The sequence below is a fragment of the Sparus aurata genome, chromosome 18 (assembly GCF_900880675.1).
Source record: "Sparus aurata chromosome 18, fSpaAur1.1, whole genome shotgun sequence".
In the NCBI taxonomy this organism is placed as follows: Eukaryota; Metazoa; Chordata; class Actinopteri; order Spariformes; family Sparidae; genus Sparus; species Sparus aurata.
In genome coordinates, this window is record NC_044204.1 from 35021810 (window position 1) to 35040565 (window position 18756).

The 18756-nt window shown below is 42.5% G+C and overlaps 1 protein-coding gene across 9 annotated transcripts in view; it reads right to left on the reverse strand.

Annotated features, from left to right (window-relative positions):
• The window catches only part of LOC115568823 (teneurin-3), a 157306-nt gene that overhangs the window by 101852 nt on the left and 36698 nt on the right, over window positions 1-18756 (reverse strand). The window contains exon 1 of one of the 9 annotated variants that reach the window (XM_030396468.1): window positions 17607-17675. The exons of 7 other annotated variants lie outside the window; for them this stretch is intronic. The gene's annotated coding sequence lies outside the window, so the exon portion shown is untranslated. Of the gene's footprint in view, window positions 1-10396; window positions 10862-17606; window positions 17676-18756 lie in introns of those variants that run through there. One more of the 9 variants, XM_030396466.1, reaches the window with a different exon arrangement.

Below are 18756 nucleotides of genomic sequence, written 5' to 3' on the forward strand. Positions count from 1 at the left end.
ATGCAATCATGGCTATTTAATGGCTCTGATGAGTATATGCAGAGGATACTAACAAACCTGATGAGGAAAGTTTTAACTCTCTAATGGAACTAAATCTGCGTCTCAGCGTCAGCACATTTAAATGTATTCTTTTCTTTTTTTTTTTGGTCCAGAAATCCTTCCACATGTAGATACACTTACGCAGATGAATTAGCTTTGGTAAGTGTGTGTTTGTGCGTGCGACATTATGATGTGTGAGTGGGTAAATGGTGTTAACGTGGTAAGAGCAACAGAATTGCAGGGAACAGGTAGAAGTCGTGTGTCGACAGCATCCATTATACCTCCTCTCTGCACATTCTCCATTTAGCCTCTTCATGTGACTCCACGCGGCTGTGCGTATCTGCAGTTTGGTCGCTGTACTTGTAAACTATGCAATTTGTGTTTCATGCCACAGCAGGCATCAATTAGCACCTCTCTCACGCCTCTACATCTGAACTGCATCAAATTTGGTTCTGTGCAGCTCGGAACATGATGTGAATTTGTCATGACTCGACTGAAAGAGAGGAAGTGTTCACCAGTGAGCAGCTTGCTTATTGCTCACCTTGGGCTTAGAAATCAAGAATGATTATCAGACATTGTGCCTCATGATTGCAAATTGAAATGGCATTCATCACTGTTGCTTGATTATGTGGAAAAAATGGTACAGTATGACGGAAAGAAAAGATATTTTGTCTGGGATGCACCTGGACTTTTTAATTACCCGACACCTGTGTAAAGCAAAGCCTTATTTGAACAATTTCCACGGCAGTAAAATGAATGAATTATCCCTGAACCGCTTGCACACTTGCACAGTTGCACAACACATTCACAAAGGATAATGAAACCTGATGAAATCTCTGATGCCCCAGATAGAACTGAACAAAGGTCAAGATTTCACAGCGTCTGATTTAGCCGGGGAAACCAAACAACCGCTGACGAGTTCTGACAAAAACTGGAAATGTTTTTCATCTAATTTCACTGCTGAGGGTTGAGAGCTTACCTCACATTTTATAACACCAGGGGAGTCCATCTTATCAACCAGTAATGATACTGTAGGTGAACTGCACACTCATTTTTTTCCGCCTACAGTTCACACATGATAAAAATCAAACGATCCCTGGACATCCTGGTAACATTAGCCTCAGGTGAAAAGAAAAATGAGAGTCAAGAGTTTATGTGTACATGTTGCACCAAAGCAGAGATCAGTGTTGATGTCTGAGCGAACAAAGTGACTTTGACAGTCGAGAGCAGGATTTATGTTTACTTCCAGGAGCCGTGATGGAGATCGTTCCATAACTTACCACCGAAATGTTTCAGCTGCCTAAACTTATAAGATATTTTCATCATGGGGGTGAGCTTTATGTGCTGTTTTTGAACGCAATTCAAAGGCATTTTTTTGTTCCTTTTTTTAAAAAAATGCATTTGCAGTCACATCTTTTTGTTAAAACAGCACGATACCGTCGTCAAACTGTGCTGGTCTGCCTCTCAGCAGCACAAGGCAGCACGACGTGCATGACTGTGAAACGTCTCTGCGGTGGAAGACACTGATCGTCCTTCAGATTGGGCCTAATCATGTTTGCTTTGCCCCAATTAGATAAGGGATGTGCGTCGTCAACACACAAGCTTTCTCATGTCTCCTCTGATGGTCCCTGTGCTTTTCCTCCCGCTCACCAAATGGCAGCAGTAGGAGGCAAAGGACGATCCACGTTCACACCCGGCTAACTCATTTCACACTGGAATACATCCATCAGAATTAGGATCATAAAAAAAGCCAAGACGAGACTGACAATGGAAGCTGAGAAGGGAAATCTGAGAGAAAAGGCGGCAGCAGGCGGCATATGGCTTAGTGAAACCATAAGTTGTCAGTTTATAAAAAGGCAGCAGCTGGTTAAGTTTCCTGACTGGGATTAATATTGTATGACTGCACTGTATATTCTTTACTCCTGACCAGATTAAATAGCACAAGGCGTATTGATACAGCAGAAAACCCACAGTTGGTGCCCACAGTCTGCAGTCACACTTGTTCCCAGCATCATATTTCAGCCATAACTCACAAAAGACTGTCACCACTTGCATACGCTTCCCTCGTGTGTCTCGATAACATCTCTTTTTTTCTTGACCTCTGGAATTTCCATCCCAGTATGGGCAAGCCGTATCACGATAGGATACACCCGGATAATTTTGAAAGAAGCCGAGGAAATGTTGCAGCAACCGAGACGATAACAAATCTGGAGCAACATGCAGCACAGACAGTCAATAGAGACTCTTCACAGCCGATCTGTGATGCTGGACACAATCTGATACCACGGTTAATCACACAACAGCAACCCCCCCCTCCCCGTCCGCGCTAATGTTATATCAAGATCTGCTGTTTAACGTTGAATTATGATAATGTCGACACATACAATAATCTTTCAGCACGAGTGAGATATGCTCCGCTTGCTTTGGAATCTCAACATGCTCCGGACGCTGTTCAAATAATGAAAGACAATGAATTTTGACCTCATCCTGATGTTTATTCAAGACACTGTCAATAATGTAATCCCTATGATTTAGTTAGAAATCACATCTGCCACGTCCAGGTGAAGGCCACTTTGTCTCCTACATATTCATAGGCAACAGTATTGACAAAATGTCTCGTCTGGCTGAGTAAACCACGGGAAGTGTGAAACTTGAGGATCAGTAAATGTGACTATAAGCAGAAGAGAAATGCATACAGGAGATTCTGGGATTAGCTCTGATGGCTAGTATGCTAACGTGGCCTCCTCAGTCAGGCCTGGACGCGGGCAGACACCGAGGACTTACTGTAGCCGGCGCCTGGCGGACGAGGCTAACAGCGGGTGAACAACTTTCCTGAGGAGGAAGTAGTTAGAAAGACTTTGAAGTATCCCGTGTCGCTGGTGCCTCGCGGTCGGAAACAACAGTAGGCTTCCCGCTGTAAATCATACCTGTTGCGAGCTAACCCGCGGCTACAGCAACGCGCGCAGCACGGGAGGTCAATAACTACGGCGAGATACGTTTACCGAGAGTCTTTGTGTTCCCAGAGTGACAATAGAATCTCATTGTCAGGTGTTTAGTCAGATAAGGTCGCACACCCGCAGGGATTAGCGTCTGCTTTTCATCAATGTAATGCTTTTAAAAACAGGTTTAGCAAACGTGCGGTGGATCAACCAATTTAAATGCTAAACCCCTTTCTCTCTCTTTCTCTCTCTTTCTCTCCCTCTCTCCCTCCTTTCCTTCCTCCCTCCCTCTCTCAGAAGATTGGGGCCAGGGGCTAAACACATACAGATAAACAAATCAACCTAGCTGTAAGGACTTGGAGCGGGAGAAAACAAATGAATGACCCCCGCACCTTTATTTGTACAGGGAGTACTGGGGAAACGGTGATATAGCTTGCAAAGTGCTGAGGTGAGAGGCTGATTCCCTTGTTTGGCGTGATAATACGTCCCGTGTCGGGTCGACGATGAATATGCACGCGGCGCTCCAGCAGTTCGTGATAACAGCAGGAGGAGGCAATTCAGAAATGTCACCGGTTCTGGTTTAACCCAACACAGCTGAGGCCGCTCGTATGTACTGTAACAATATGTGCTCGTATGCTACCCACAGCAGTAGCTGAATTAGAAGCTGGCTGGATCATGCTGGGGAGTGACATTACTCTTTGAGAGCAGCATAATGATCACTATCAATCTCTTCATTGTCGAGTCACATTAGTGAAATATCAGGGAGGAGTACTGGAAAGGGGAAGGAGACCGCCGAGAGACATCCTCCACCATGGCGGCATGGCAGTGCATTAATCACAGTGGCGGGACCCTCTCTGTGTCCGGGCAGAGAACTGTCAGGGTAAACACTTCCAGCCGATAGAGATGCTACTGGGAGAAAAATGCCTTGCTGGTGTCCCGACCACATTGGCAAATGGTGGCAGCTCTGTTATTTTGCCCCAACTGTCACAGCTTTCTCATTTCAGATTCAAATGTTTTCCTCCCGAGCCATTTCTAAAAAATATCTGCAGTAATCTTTTTTTTTTCTTCTTCTTCTACTTCTCACAACTACAGAACCAGACGTGGAGACAAAACTGTCATTATTTCCTAATCAGCCGGCCTCGACATGAGATTCTCTGCTGCCGATACTCAACTACGTCGTTGTGGATGTAATAACGAGCAGCGAAAGATGCTGTATTTAAAACGATAATGCCACATCTGACATGCACCATGAAACAGCTGCGATGAACGCTTCATGACTTTCAAAGCCTATATGGAGAGCGATCCCGGCGAGCTCGCTACGATTTCATCCATTAACTCCATCAATCTGAGTTTGCTCCATCAGTTCCAGTTAGCGTTGACGGTCTGAGCAGTCTGTGGCAGAGTGCTACAAGTGTCCTCGCTGGGAGAAAAACATTGGGAGAGAAACTTTTTTTTTTTAAGTCTTTCCGTCTAGTATAGCAGCACACATGTCATAGTCAAGTGGTTTATGAAACCACCCGTTCCCCGACTCCGCTACTGCCATCTAAATAATGAATACTCTGCCACTTGCAGTAATCCTCCAGCAGCCATCCCCAGAAATAGAACAAAGTCAGACAGAGCACTCGTTCGCTCCCCTTCACTTTTCAAAACAAATAATGCTGATTCCTGAAAAACCCATTCAGATCCACGCCGCCACTCCAATCACGCCGACGACACGCGAGCACTCCACGTTTGCAAACAAGAAATTTAACTGAACTGCTGGTTTGCGGCGCTGGTTGGACATTCTCGGCCACATCTAGGTCGTGACTTCAAAGTTTTGCTCGGTATCTATTTGAAGGCAACATCAAAGCGCGGCTAAGCCAACGATTTCAAAAGGCATCAAGAGCTAACCAAAAAGGTACAGTAACTGCGAAGGGCACCTCTGGGCTTCCTATGATGGATGATAAGAAAGAGGGAAGACAGAGAAGGAGAACGAGGGAGAGGGATGCAGGGGGGAGAGAGAGAGAGAGAGAGAGGCAGGACAGACGGGCGAAAAGAGAAATTACAGGGGAGAGAGGTGAGCTTATGTGAAAGGTATCCTTAATTAGATGGAATGTTTGCCCTCTTCCACAAATTCCTTCATGTGGTGCCGGGAGAAGAAAAAAAAAGACCAAAGCTGATGAGTCTGGGGAGAACTATCTGCCTAAGTGGCCCTTTATTGAGGGATAAAAAGCTCCTCTTTGCCTCTGTTCCCATTCACTGCCCCTGATTATGGAAGATGTGAAGGCGGATGAAAGGAGGGGCCAAGGATTTCTGACGCGTCCTATTGTATCCAGACGCGATGACAGGCCTGGCATTTGGCAGATGAAACCTATGAACTGCCTTCTGAGATCTCAGCCAATTATGACAGGAAAGACACTAAAAGGGAGAGCGCGGGTCTTTTCGCCCGCACGCTATATGAAACACTTAAATCCATCTGTACGACATCATATACGTTTAGTCTAGCCGAGTCTGACTCAAGGGATGCAGACAGACGTGGACTTGTTAGCTTGGAGGTTGTTAATATGAAAATGCTAACAAGCTAAATGGCAGCTTACCATAACCGGAGAGCTTTGGATGGAAACACAAACAAGCTCGTAGTTATTAACTGTTTAATGCCGAGGCTCGACTCACACGTTATGTGACAAGTATCCTAAACATCTCTATATGGTACGTGGGACAAACATTGGGATGTATCCGTGGTTCGCTCAAACATTGGCCACCTGCATTTTCTTCTGACGACGAAGCTTCAAAGGTTTCAATCTCAGAGGGGAACATGTCAGACAGCGTGAAAAGTTTTCACTTTCCCTGTGTGGAGAATGTCTCGCAGCCTTCTTCAACTGTGTCTGCAGCCAAACTATTATCATAATGTCACAGTAATGTCAACCGTGCAGCGCGCCTATACAAACTCATATCAAATGTCAATTAAATCAAACGTGAGGGCAACCTGCAAACAGCAATGATCATCCAAACATATATTACGGTTACGTGCTTTCATCCAAAAATGCGTCAAACTTTGGCACTTGCAGCAGTGCTGATTGATCAAGTGCCGCGCTAATGAAAGCTGTGAGACTGAGGGAGATTAGATGGCTGCTAAGCTTTGACCCTGGATGTGAAAACAGCGAGGGCTGGGGATTGCTATCATAAAGCAGCTAAATGGCTTATTTCACCTCCAGCTCTGGTAGCCACCCACTGGCATCACTGTTTGGATAATGATACCCGTAAATGTCCACTGTAAACAGCTGAGGAACAGGGGCTCCGGCCCTTCCCCGGCACCATTACACGAGGTGGGGACGATCATTACATTATGAATTCTGGTCACTGCAACGAGACGAACCACACACAGGGGCACAGCACAGACACACACGTCTTAAAAACTTTAAATATCTCCGGTTTGGAGAAAGTTTTTGTGATTTTTTTTTAATAATGCTGCAACCCTGAGCAAACACTGAACACACGGAATGTGAAGCTACAAGAAAGGTCAAACATAAAGCAAGCAGAACCTTCACATGTCTTTTATTTCCTCCTGCGGGTCAACATGGGAGCAGACGACAGAGTTAAATGTAAACTTGAACAGCGATCGGGACATTGAGACGAAATATGAGACGGATCAGCAGAGATGGTCAACACTGACTTTATCTTACAGATTTAGGAGTCAGACATCTTGTGTATGAACCAGTCAGGGACAAATATGTTATATTTTTTACAAATTACATCAAAATGCAATCCTGTAAGATGTACAGGATGTAACTAAGCACATTTACTCAAGTACTATTTGAGTATTCCCAATTAATATTGACTGGAAATATTGTACTTTTTACTCAAATACATTCATCTGACAGCAGTAGTTGCTTTAAAAATTAAGATTTTTAACACAAAACATATGATGAGCTTATGATGAGATTAAATGACCCAATATAAAGAATATATATTGATTTAGTTCCACTTTGACCAACAACAACAACAGTAAAAGGCTACTTGCACATTATTATCACTGCATACTGCGTAATGTACAGAAATAATACAACATATATTATGATTATTATTTTATATCTATGTACATTTTGCTCATAACACTTACATACTTTGACTTAAAGACCAGCAGGACTTTTACTTGCAGTTGAGTATTTTTCAGTGACACAAATACTTCCCACACTGCTGACAACGAACTGTGAGATAAATGAGCTTCTCCACGACTTTACTCTGTCAAAAACAAGCAGTTAGATGCTTGATGCCGCTCTTTGTATTTCCAATTTGCGTTCCCGTCTTTAACTGTGGCGTTTTAACATCTACCGCGACACTGTCACTTTTTAAATCAATACGATCTTTATACTGGATGTAATTCCATCTGCCGACACATTTATTTCTTTCTCCACTTTTCAATTTTTGGAATTTGTTCTGAGCAGTGAGCAGCTGCAGTCGGTGCATTCCAACCTTCACGTTTTACACATGAAGGGAAATCAGCCTTCTGCTTGGATTTAGTCGAGTGTTTGACAAGGTGAACAAAAAAAAAACCTTCAATAGCAGAAAGTAGTCTTTGCATGATGGATTTTTCACCACGTTTAAACCTCATCATGCTGACATTTGCGTCAATACCATTCAAGAAGAACCAGTTGTACAAAAGAATCAACGGTATTTAATCTGTATTTTCTATCTCTATCATACAATTCTCAATAATCGACCATTTCTATCACGTTTACGTTCTCCGTCGTGATTACACTTCATATTTTAATCGACTTTTTCCCGACAGACACTTGTTGGAGCTTTCAGGTGCGCTGATTTCTCCTTCACATTATTTGAGTTTTAATTAAAAACAAGGGTTCAGTGTCTCCCGGATGACATCACTCTGTGGACAATTTCACACTCGCTGCCTTCCAAAAACCTTATTAAGATTATTTCAGATGTGGATAAGATAGTTATGGAAAAAATAATGTCAGCTTTGTCTTCTGAGGAGGCAGACACGAGGTGGTTTTCTGCCTATTAATTAATCGTGCAATGATCTACCTGCATATATAATGAATGTCAGTTGTACGCTGAATGGAAAGTGTGTGCTGTGTGCATTAACAGTATGTATGTATTCATGCACAGCTTTTTTTATGTATGTATTCATGCATGTATATGTATGTATGCAGGCTATCCATCCATCTATCTTTATGTTTTTGTGACAGGATTGAATGCAGAGACTTCTTTACGATAAATTACATTTAAAAAATCAGAAAATGTGGTTGAAAATACTAAAAAAGACACGTTTCCTCTCCATGTTGTGTCTGACTCTACAGAAAATACAGTGATTGGTGAATTAATGGGATTTTAGGGATTAAAAAATAAACAAGAAAAACATATTTTGAGTCATTTCTGCTGATGTTTTAGTTTTAGGGAGTTTAAGCTGCTGCTGAACTTCATAACCGGATATGAGAAGAACAGAACATAAACTCAAAGGTCCACATGGAGAGATGCAGCACTGCCCAATAAACCGATCCAGATAGTCCTCATTCAGACATTACATAAATTAAACAACAGTTCATCCTTTCATAACATAAATTATGGAACAGTTCATTGAGAAACCACATCATAATACACAATAGCCTTTGTTGGCTAAGCATCTCGCCGTCCCTGAAGTCCTGACATGTGTTTGCCAGTAAGACTAAGAGGGGAATAAGATTGGCAGAGCTGCCTGGTGAAACATGAGAAAAGAAAATTAAAACAAAAATTGCACAGACCTCGCTGTTAATGTGAATGCCGAGCAGCTCCGGTCCGCAGAGAGAACCATGAAACAAAGCAATCCCGTGCAAAGTATTGATGGTCCATCAGCGCATTATGATTTATGATATTAAAGTTGTTATTCCCATTCAGATTGCACATGTGCTTCATTAAAACTTCACCTCTCATCTGGCATATACCACTCAGCATGTTTTATATAGCATTCGCAGCCTTCCCCAGAGACACAAACCCACTTTTTCAATGTAATTACCACTGACATATAAAGATGGCTGGATCACAATACACCCACCTCCTCAGCTGCACGCCCACCCCCTCAATTACCCCTACATGCTGCATGCTGCACAGGCAAACGTGGCCAAAACCCGCCTATATAAAACTAACGCCATCGTGAGACTGCAGCTTTAAAATTATACTACTGATGGATGTTAAAATGCACAAATAAATGTAGTAGATAATTAATCATTTCCCACTCTTTCAGGCAGCTAAATATATACCTGCCGTGCTCCACGACTCACCTCATGGCCCGCAGAATAATTCATTGTGATGCCTCATAAGATGCGACGCCCGCGGAGGAAAGGCTCATTGCATTTACCTGCTCGTATTTACCTGTCACCTATAAATGTATGTGCGACTGCCACTGCGTGACCCTCTGCAGAACTTAGACTTATTCCAGTGTTGATGCATCTGCTCTGCTTACATTGGCCACCACTAGCCACTCGCCAATTACTCTTTGTCTTTGTAGCTATTGGTCTGCTAAGCACTTCAATCCATCTCTGTCTGCTAGGCTGTGACGTCAGCCTCAAATGATTAATCAAAAGGCAAGTCAGCACCCCAAAAGCAACACCTAGGGTTCCCTGTTTGAATGCATTACCCATAGTACTTCGCAGATGTCTCGTTAAATATTGGATATGTGAGGTTTCTAAAAAGAGCTGCAGTTTCTCGTGGAGCATGAGCCAAGGAACACAAGCGGAGTGTCTTATCGCGCTGATGCAGTTTAGAAAGCTTAAGGCGATACAGACCAATATTGTATTTCATACAATATTAAAACCCCTTTCATCCATTTGTCCCACATAATCAAGCAGAGCTTCTGATGACGTGGCAGAAACTATAATCTTTATGCCATTACTGTGTGTTCATGTAAAATAGCAATGGAATTCGCCAGCAAACAACTCAATGAAAATGTTTCTAGGTGGCCGTAAAGCGTCTTGACCCTGCTGACGTCCAGCATGAGCCCTCACTCGCTCCTTCCTGTCAATATTTCGCAGCCTGTGGACGTGGATTTTGGCCAAGTGAAAGACACTGTATTATCAATTTACACGTGTAAGGGCTGCAGTACCATTTTAAACACAACACACGCCGCCCCCTCATAAGGAGAAGAAGATCCACAAGGGAATTGAAAGGAATACAATAGACTGTGGCTTTCTGCGGTAACAATAAGGCCTGGGAGCTGCTGGTACACTGCCCTTGTAATGCATTAAACATTATTTCGCCACATCCAAGTTGTTGACAGATGCAATCCATGCTCAACTCCAGATTTGTCAGCACAGATGTCCAGCCAAAAAAAAAACGGCACTAAGAAAATACTGTAAAATCCACAGACTGGTAACCTAGATTTGAATTCGTGCTTTTTTTTTTTCAAAGCTCATTATAAAAGGATTAGAAAGAAGTTGGTGTGTTACCTTAAAGAATGCCTGTAGCAATCCCCCACTGAGGCTTCACTGTACCAAGGTCCACTTCTCAGACTGCGATGCTGCTTTGTATTGGATTTACAAACGTTCCAGATCTCCTCCTCTTCCCAGTGTCGCTACGCGAGCCTCAGACTGCACGAGAACACTATCGCACTGACACATGGATGGCACTCAAGCGATGTCAAAAGGGTTAAAACCTAGTGGACCGGAAAGTCACACCAGCATCGTTCTAGTTGCCAGCCACCGCTGCCGCACTCTCCAGCAGCTCTCCACCTCCTCCTCTTTCTTCTTTCCTTCCCTTTTTTTCTTTTTTTTTTTACTCAACCTATCTCACGGGCTTCTCCTCTCCCCCTCCTCGTGCGAGATGGTAGACGAAAGCACTGGGCGATTTGCACCACTCTATCATGGATCGTGTTACGCTGTCTGGCTGTAGCGGCGGTCACAGATGATAGGCTGAGGAGCTTTGCGTGTGTGTTTACCCCTCAAAATAAGTAGCGGGAGAAGAAAGGAGGAAGGGGAGGGAGGGAGGGGCTGCCACCGGTTAAAAACACAAATATTAGGAATGGTATCAAAAAGATTATCGAGCCGGGTGACAGGCTTTGACATAAAACCTTGATGTGAATTCATGAGGGGGAGTGTGTCACTTTGTTACTGCGGGCAGACCTCAAAGTGTCACTTCCAAATGGCTCTCCTTCTGTTTGACACCATTTGATTAATCACATTAAAATACAATCTATGATTTAGCTTTGTTTTGCTGACATTCATAATGAATTTTCTGTTTCTGTCGTGCTATTTTCGATATTTCATTACATCCTAAGCTCATCAGAAAAGCCCAGTACACGCGATACATTGCGCCGTGGATTAAAGCGGTATAGAGAAATAACCGCACTCACAATCGAGAATCACGACCGAACATGATCTGCTAATATGATCGCAGATGAGTTTGAACAATCGGGGCGACGAGTGCACCAGAAATAATGCATTAATTGTGCGAGGTCTCTGTCGATGGGGGATGAGAGCTAAAGCTACCCGGTCCTTGTTTTGATCTCCTCTTGTTTGCTCGATCGTCGGCGTCAGTTTGTTTACTGTTGACAGCATTTTGAAAAGAAGGCAAAATATTTGACAGCTCTGAAGAGGCAGCTGCTAATCAAAAGAAAATAGCTTATTTCACTCAGTCGTCTGCAAACCAGAAACGACCACGTCCTCATTAGATTCTCAGGAGAAGTGCTGGATATTTTTTTAATGCAGGCTAAATAAAAGGGCATATAGATAATAGTTCTAGTACTGTATTACTGTGAGCCTCTATAGATCGTAGATATATTAAATGTAGACACTGCAGTCATCGTACAATATCAGCTAAGGTGATCCTTTTGCACCCTGTGAAAGCATTAAGTCAGGTCACTTCCAGCTCTGCACATTTCGTAAAATTAGCCGCTCACAAAAGAACAGACTGGACTTTGTTTACCTGAAGGTCCTGAAATGAGCTGTGAGCGAGTACTTTCAACATTGACGGATGGGATTAAGAGCCTCATTTCAGCTACGAGTCCAGGAAAATATTAGCTTGAATTTACTTAGCTGAGCACACATTCCCATAACCGAGCTTAAACGAGCACTCCAGTGATTTAAATGTGCATTTCCACAAAGTGAGGGGACAAAAAAGAGACAGATTACAAAAAGAAAGGCAAAAAAGCTCAAAAAAACACTTAATCCTACATTTCCCATAATGCAACTGGACAGCATTTCTCAGCAGACCCTCCCTGCCTTCTAAATGTCCACTTATATCTCCTGTATCATAACTCTGTTAAAAGATAAACCTGATGACAACCTGCAGTCCTTCTAACAGCCAGGAGGGGGCGACTCCACTGGTTTCAAAAAGAAGAAAAATAACTTGTATGTAAGATTATGAGGGAATTACCCTACTTCTCACTTGATTCATTACCTCAGTAAACCATTTCATAATGAGCTTATGGTCTTAATTGCTAGTTTCAAGTCTTCTTCAATACATCATGATGTTCATTTTGTAAATGAGAGTGCCATTCAGAGTAAAACAGACAGTAAAGCTTTTAGGTCGCTTTAGGGCGTGGCTTCCTTGTGATTGACGAGTCTCTACCACAGCAGGACTCTCAGTCAGATCCAATCTGGATATCCTCCCCAGCTCCACCCTCTATAATCCAAATATGGTCACTTCTGGCTCCAAAGGAGGAGATTAATTATTTAAAGATGGATAATGACTCCCTGTGCTTTCTGTGGAATGGCCAAATAACCGGTGCCTTCTAACAACAGTGGCAATTTGTGAGTCTATTGACCACATACTGCAAAAATAATATCTGGTTTGAATCCCTTAAACTGTCAAATATTAGACAAGTTTTCTGCTTCACCGTGTCATTATGAGCTAAACAATGAAAGCATCTGCGCTTACATTAGTTTCCTGTAACCTCGCTGTCACCATGCAATTTTGCCTGCCGCGGGGCACGTGGTCCCCGGGGAAAAGAAAGGTTATCTGGCGATCCATTTCCACTAAATGATTGAATGAACTCACCGTTTCGGCCCGTGTTGTTGGTATTTGTGACTCTGAGGAAAACACAGAGGATCTCCTTGTCTTTGCAACAGATAATAATAATACTACTTGTAAACGCCGATGGGGGGGGATATGCCTCATTGCCATTTTAAAAGGTGACACTTAGATGAAAATTCTGCGAAATTGCAATTCAGGGCAGCAGTATCTATAAGAGCATGACATTAGAAACAGCATCCCAGAATCATCGTCCATCATGTGACTGAAAATTAGACTGTCAAGTGATTACACTAGATTTGAAATTAAACACCCTGAGTAATAACGTTAGCTGGTCAATAAATAGGGAGTCGACATAAATCTCCCGCTGCCTGTGACATAGGTCTTAAACTAAAACTAAATTCAAGGTGGACATTTTATCTATAATGCAGTATTTTCACCACATATTTTTAAAAATGCATCCTACTTGCCAAATTGTGAACCACTCATACGTAATGATATGATGCACATGAAAACATCCCTCCACCCATTAAAGCTACGTCTAATAGTGAAGTCTAATAAGTCACACGGTGCTGCAGTGCATCATATCTTTGCACCATCAACTGAGCATTCATTTTTATAAATTATCATCTGCGTGCAGCAGTCTAATACTCAGCTTTCATTAATGACCAACAACTAAAAAACAGCAAAGCGCTGATAAGATTCCTTTGAAGGTGGACATCAAACGTGATGCCTCTGGGGTTGAGAACAAGGGAGTGCTTCTTTGACATTTCCCCAGTGCAACCCCACATTGGCTCAAAGAGTTCGGTCGCGCCTGTAGGCTCAAGTGGGGAAATATGTTACGAGCTTGGACTGCGGTCCTTGTAATCCAAGAGTGTCCCACTTCCATACGGCTTGAGTGAAATTCGTATTGAGTGGCCCAAATTATTATATTCATCATCCATCCTGAAGAGACGGTATCCGAGACCCGCTATAGGACAGGCTATTTTAAGATGGAAGCATTTCTACATTAGTCATTTCAGAACACCTCGGAGATGATGTCGATTTCTATTCTTTTGGGAATAACAAACGGCCTCATTATAATTCCCGCTGGGTGTGCCTCAGAGAGGTAGCAGAATTAAAACTAGATGCAGTCACATGGGTAAGTTAAAGCCGCGTTCGCAGTATCCTATTGTACGACAAATTCATGCATCAGATTGTTAATGATTACCGACAATACAGCCAATAAACGGGGCAACACAATACAGTGTTTGTGCACATTTTTTACCATGTTGTTTATAATGGACAACAGGGCACAATGGGAATATAGTGTGCGGCATGATTGTGTACAGAGGGCTTGGTTAGGAACACAGTAATTGGGGTTGGGAGAGAAAGCAGTGGTAACTGCAGAGGTAGCGGGCTTGGGTTCGGTGTGTTCAGGGAATAAATATGAGTCTGTTGAAATACCTGCCTTCTGACAGTCACCCGTCTGCGTTTATCCATCCACTGTCAAAGCAGGATTACAACAAAAGCCCCCCTGGATACTCAACCACCTACAGCCAAGTAGCTCATTTTCACTACAGCGGCATGTGCAAACAAAGAGGGCGGGAGAAGGAGGGGAAAACGGCATCCACACTGGCATAGATGCCGCAGTAAATTTCACCCGAGTAAACAATATGGGAAACAGGCCAGGGTCTTCTTCACATAATATGCTTAATTCTCCAGCGAAAAGGGTAAAATGGACTCTTATTTCCACTAAAGAGCTGTTGCTAAATGACGGCTATTCAGCCCCAGTTTCAGTTTTGACATGCCAAAGCTGTCTGAGGTACTCAGTTACTGGGAAGTGGGATGTGGGCGGGGGTGCTACGTCTCTTTGCTCTCCTTGTGCTCCATGGTCTCAGTCCAGCTGGCCTTTAGAATATGGATTATGTGTTGCCACGGCCAGGCTCTCACTCCATGGGGGGCTGGACTGGGTGCCCAGCTTCAGCAGACTCCCCACCGAGACCCCTGGGTGAGAGGACGCCGAGAGCCCTCTTGGTTCTCAGGGCTGAATCATTGAGAATGCAGCGGGCGCTCCCCACACCGGCACCATACGTCAGCGTGTGAAAGAAAACGTTCAAAATATCTTTAAAAAAAAAAAAAGACAGTGAAAGGGAGGATAGTGGGTGGGTCGGCAGGGGGGATCGGGGTGTGGAACATCGAGGGAGAAGCAGAAGCAACAACGGTGATTGTGGCACAACTGCGACACTGCATCACTGATGATCACAATGCCGACTCTGTCTGGTAAAAAGAAAGGGGTGAAAAATAGAAAAAGGACCTTGGGAGTGCAGCTGTGCAGCAGATTTACCTTTCAAAAAAGTCCGGGGCGATAATAAGTATCCAAATGACAGCTCTGTGCCGCTGCATCCACGACTAAAGTTAACCAGAGGTCCTAACGTCGAGTGCCGGCAGCAGACACAAAGGTCTAAACAGTGGGGCGCCGAGGCAGCTAGCACAGCATGGCTAAATGGGGCAGGTGATTTCCCATCTCCTCCACTGCCCTCAAGGCACAGCCAATCACTGCTGGGGAAAAGTGGCGCCCCAGCCTGCAAGCCAGGCTGCCAGTGAGTGGAAGGGCTAGAGAGGGAGCTGGAGTCTATCTGGGACCATGCATTATTCACATGCACCGCTACGGCACTAAGACCTCCACAAAGGAAAGGCCTCAGGTTCCATCAGTGCCGACTTGTTTCCAATCTATTATTGATGGCAACACTACACCCTATACTTTTCCCTGATTTACTGGATTCTATCATTGTTTCTATAATAAAGGCTATTTCCAGTAAAGCAAAAGGAGAGGAATATTTCCATGCATGGTGCCAGTGGGTGTTTCTTTCATTGGAATCTTTAAGAACTGGCTTTGCACAAATGACGTGCAGTAGAACACTGTTACTAAAATGAACATTTTTGAGCTTCGGAGCGGTCTTCATGCTCACGCTAATACACACAGCAAAACCAGAGAGCTTTGTGTGAATCATCAATCATGTCAAAGGTAGGTATCCGTGCAAAATTAATTTCAGCGTGGAGACCTCCAGCTAGACCTAAGTGAAATAAATGAGCTATCCAATTACCACATTATGATCACATGTAAACCACCGTAAAAAATGCACCGGCCAGATTTCCCTCATCAGCAGCTCTCGAGTATCCGACGGTCACAAGTGGAAAAAGTGCTCATAAAGTAGCAATACCACGCTGAAGAGAGACTTAAAGTACAAAATTGTTGGCATCATAATATATTTAAAGTACTGAAAGTAGAAGTACTAATTGTTCTGAACGATATATATTAAATATTGGATTATAATCACGGCTGCTTTAATGCGCTCATCACTTAAAGGTGGTTTATCTGTTGGGTACTGTAAGCTTCTTTTCTGGGATCAATAAAGTTTTCTTAGTCTACAATATTACATATTAATTTATTTGCTGATTATCATTTGCATTTGTGTTCTAAACCTGCAAACAAAGTACAGCTGATGAATTTACAAGTAGAAAATAAAATAACTGCCGTCTGATTTGAATCTGAGTAAAAGTATAAAGTAGCAGAAAATACAAATACTCAAGTAAACTACTTTAGTAATTTTAAACTGGTTATGTTTCATCTCAGTCTAACACTGATGCCTCTAAATGACCTACATGAGCATACGAGATCATTAAATACATTCCTACAGTCTGACACCAGGTTGATTCTGACTTATGCAGGTTGGATAAGTCATAAAACTAAAAATAACTTTTTGATATTGGACTGCTGACGATTAATTGAGGAGTAAAGAATCAGAATCAGAATCAGTAATCCATTAATGTCCCACAAACGGGGACATTTGTGTGCCACAGCAGCCAGAGGCAATAACAATAGTAGTGACGGACCAATACAGTGATAGACTGATACACTGGCCGGCCGATATTATCGATATTATGCATTTTTTACATATATTGGCATCGGCCGATGTGGGCTGCTGCGTTCGCCGATCCGGCGTTATTTACAGACAGGCGTCCACAGGCGTGTTGCTGGAGACGCTGCAAGAAATGGCAGAGCAGAAAACCGATCCAGTGTGGCAGCTATCCACAGAGCACTGTTCTACCTCACCTGTTTTTAATATTTGTTAAATACTGTTTACTTGTTCTTGTTCTACCTCACCTTTTTTCAGGGGCGTAGCCATCATTTCAGAAGTGAGGGGGACAAATTATTCAGAGGTCTATTGAGTGATTTATTATCCTCTTGCATTCAATTGCACCTCTCCTAAGTGGCTAAAGAACCACATAACCACAAACAGCACAGCACCAGGGGACAGACTTCACGTCTTTAAAATTATATACTGTCAAAATCTAAAATCTAAAGCTGCCAAACTCTTGACACAGAATGACCCTCGAACATCTACAGGGTGAGTAACCAGATAATTAAATGCCAAATGACACTGAACATGAAAAGTTCTGTAAAACACTGTTTCTGTTTCAAATTATCAGCACCAAAATGGAATGGTAGTGACAAGGTAACATGGTAATAAGCCACATAATTTAATTTAATGGCAAGCAACATTTTGAAATAGAATTAGGAATACAGTAGTAGTAGTGAAATTGTTGTAGAATTTAACCTTAAAGTCCCTTTTATGCCATCGATATTTTCTCTCAGCCAGTTACAACAGAGACGTTCTAAGGATTATGGTCATAATTTCTCCTCACCTGCTGTGAAGACCCTCCCTGTCCATTCCTGCTGCTGCTGGCCTCTGGTCCACTTTCTCCTTCATGACCCTGCTCTTTCTCTTGTATAAAGATTAAAAAAATATGTGCAAAACAACAGTGAGCACAAGTTCTGTGCAGAAATTAAGGAGGAGTGGGTTTATTCAAGCTTTTTCGATTATTATTATTTTTTTATTTATACTATAAAGTGTTAAAATAAAATGTTTCATCATCAAATAAGTTATTTTTATTCGTTAATTTTCGTGTTCTGAGTTTTCTCTATTAAAATCGTGTGTAAATATGCAATAATTACAGTTTACTATGTGCTACGATATGAATATTGATAAATGTATAGCCTAATTCAACTTGTTAAAATGTACATTTGGCTGTTATTTCGTTTTTTTTTAAATATCATGACACAATGAATGCATTCATCACTCAGCTGGGTATTTACATGAGAGATTATAGAGTTTAAATCTAGCAGTCACAATGACCGCCTACGGCAGTTCTATGTTGGAACTCCGGCCCTTCTAAAGTCCAACTGAAACTTTGGTCCAATCAGAAACGTATAATTTGACCGGATCTAACTCTAGAGGTTGTGAAAAGCGCACTGTTATGTCTTAACCAAGATATCGATCATTAATTGGATCAGATCTGACTGGAATGGCTGGTAAACTGATTCAATTCACCGCCAGCACACAAATTCAACTGCGTTTGGCAGGTGCTGATTTCCATCCCTGAACGTTACTCAAGTAAGAGTATTGTTAACTTACTTTAGAATAATATTGCTCAAGTAAAAGTAAAACATTTAACAACGTAAAACTGTAAGAGTACAATTTGTCCAAAAAGTTACTCAAGGAAATGTAACAGAGTAAATGTAACTAGTTACTACCACCTCGGCACCTAGCAAGCGATTTAACATAGCTAACAGTTAACAATTGTTAACTAGCTTAACTTGATATATTGACATTTATTAGTAAGTCATCATTTAGCTAAACATTATCTACATGCAACAGCATTACTCACCTTACACAGTTTGTTTGGAAAAAAATGAGTTTTTTGCCTCTTGGCTGGTTTGCTGAACAACATCTGAATCTACGTCTGTGTGATTCAAATCCTTCACAACACCACCGCGGTGTTTGTTTGCAGCCTG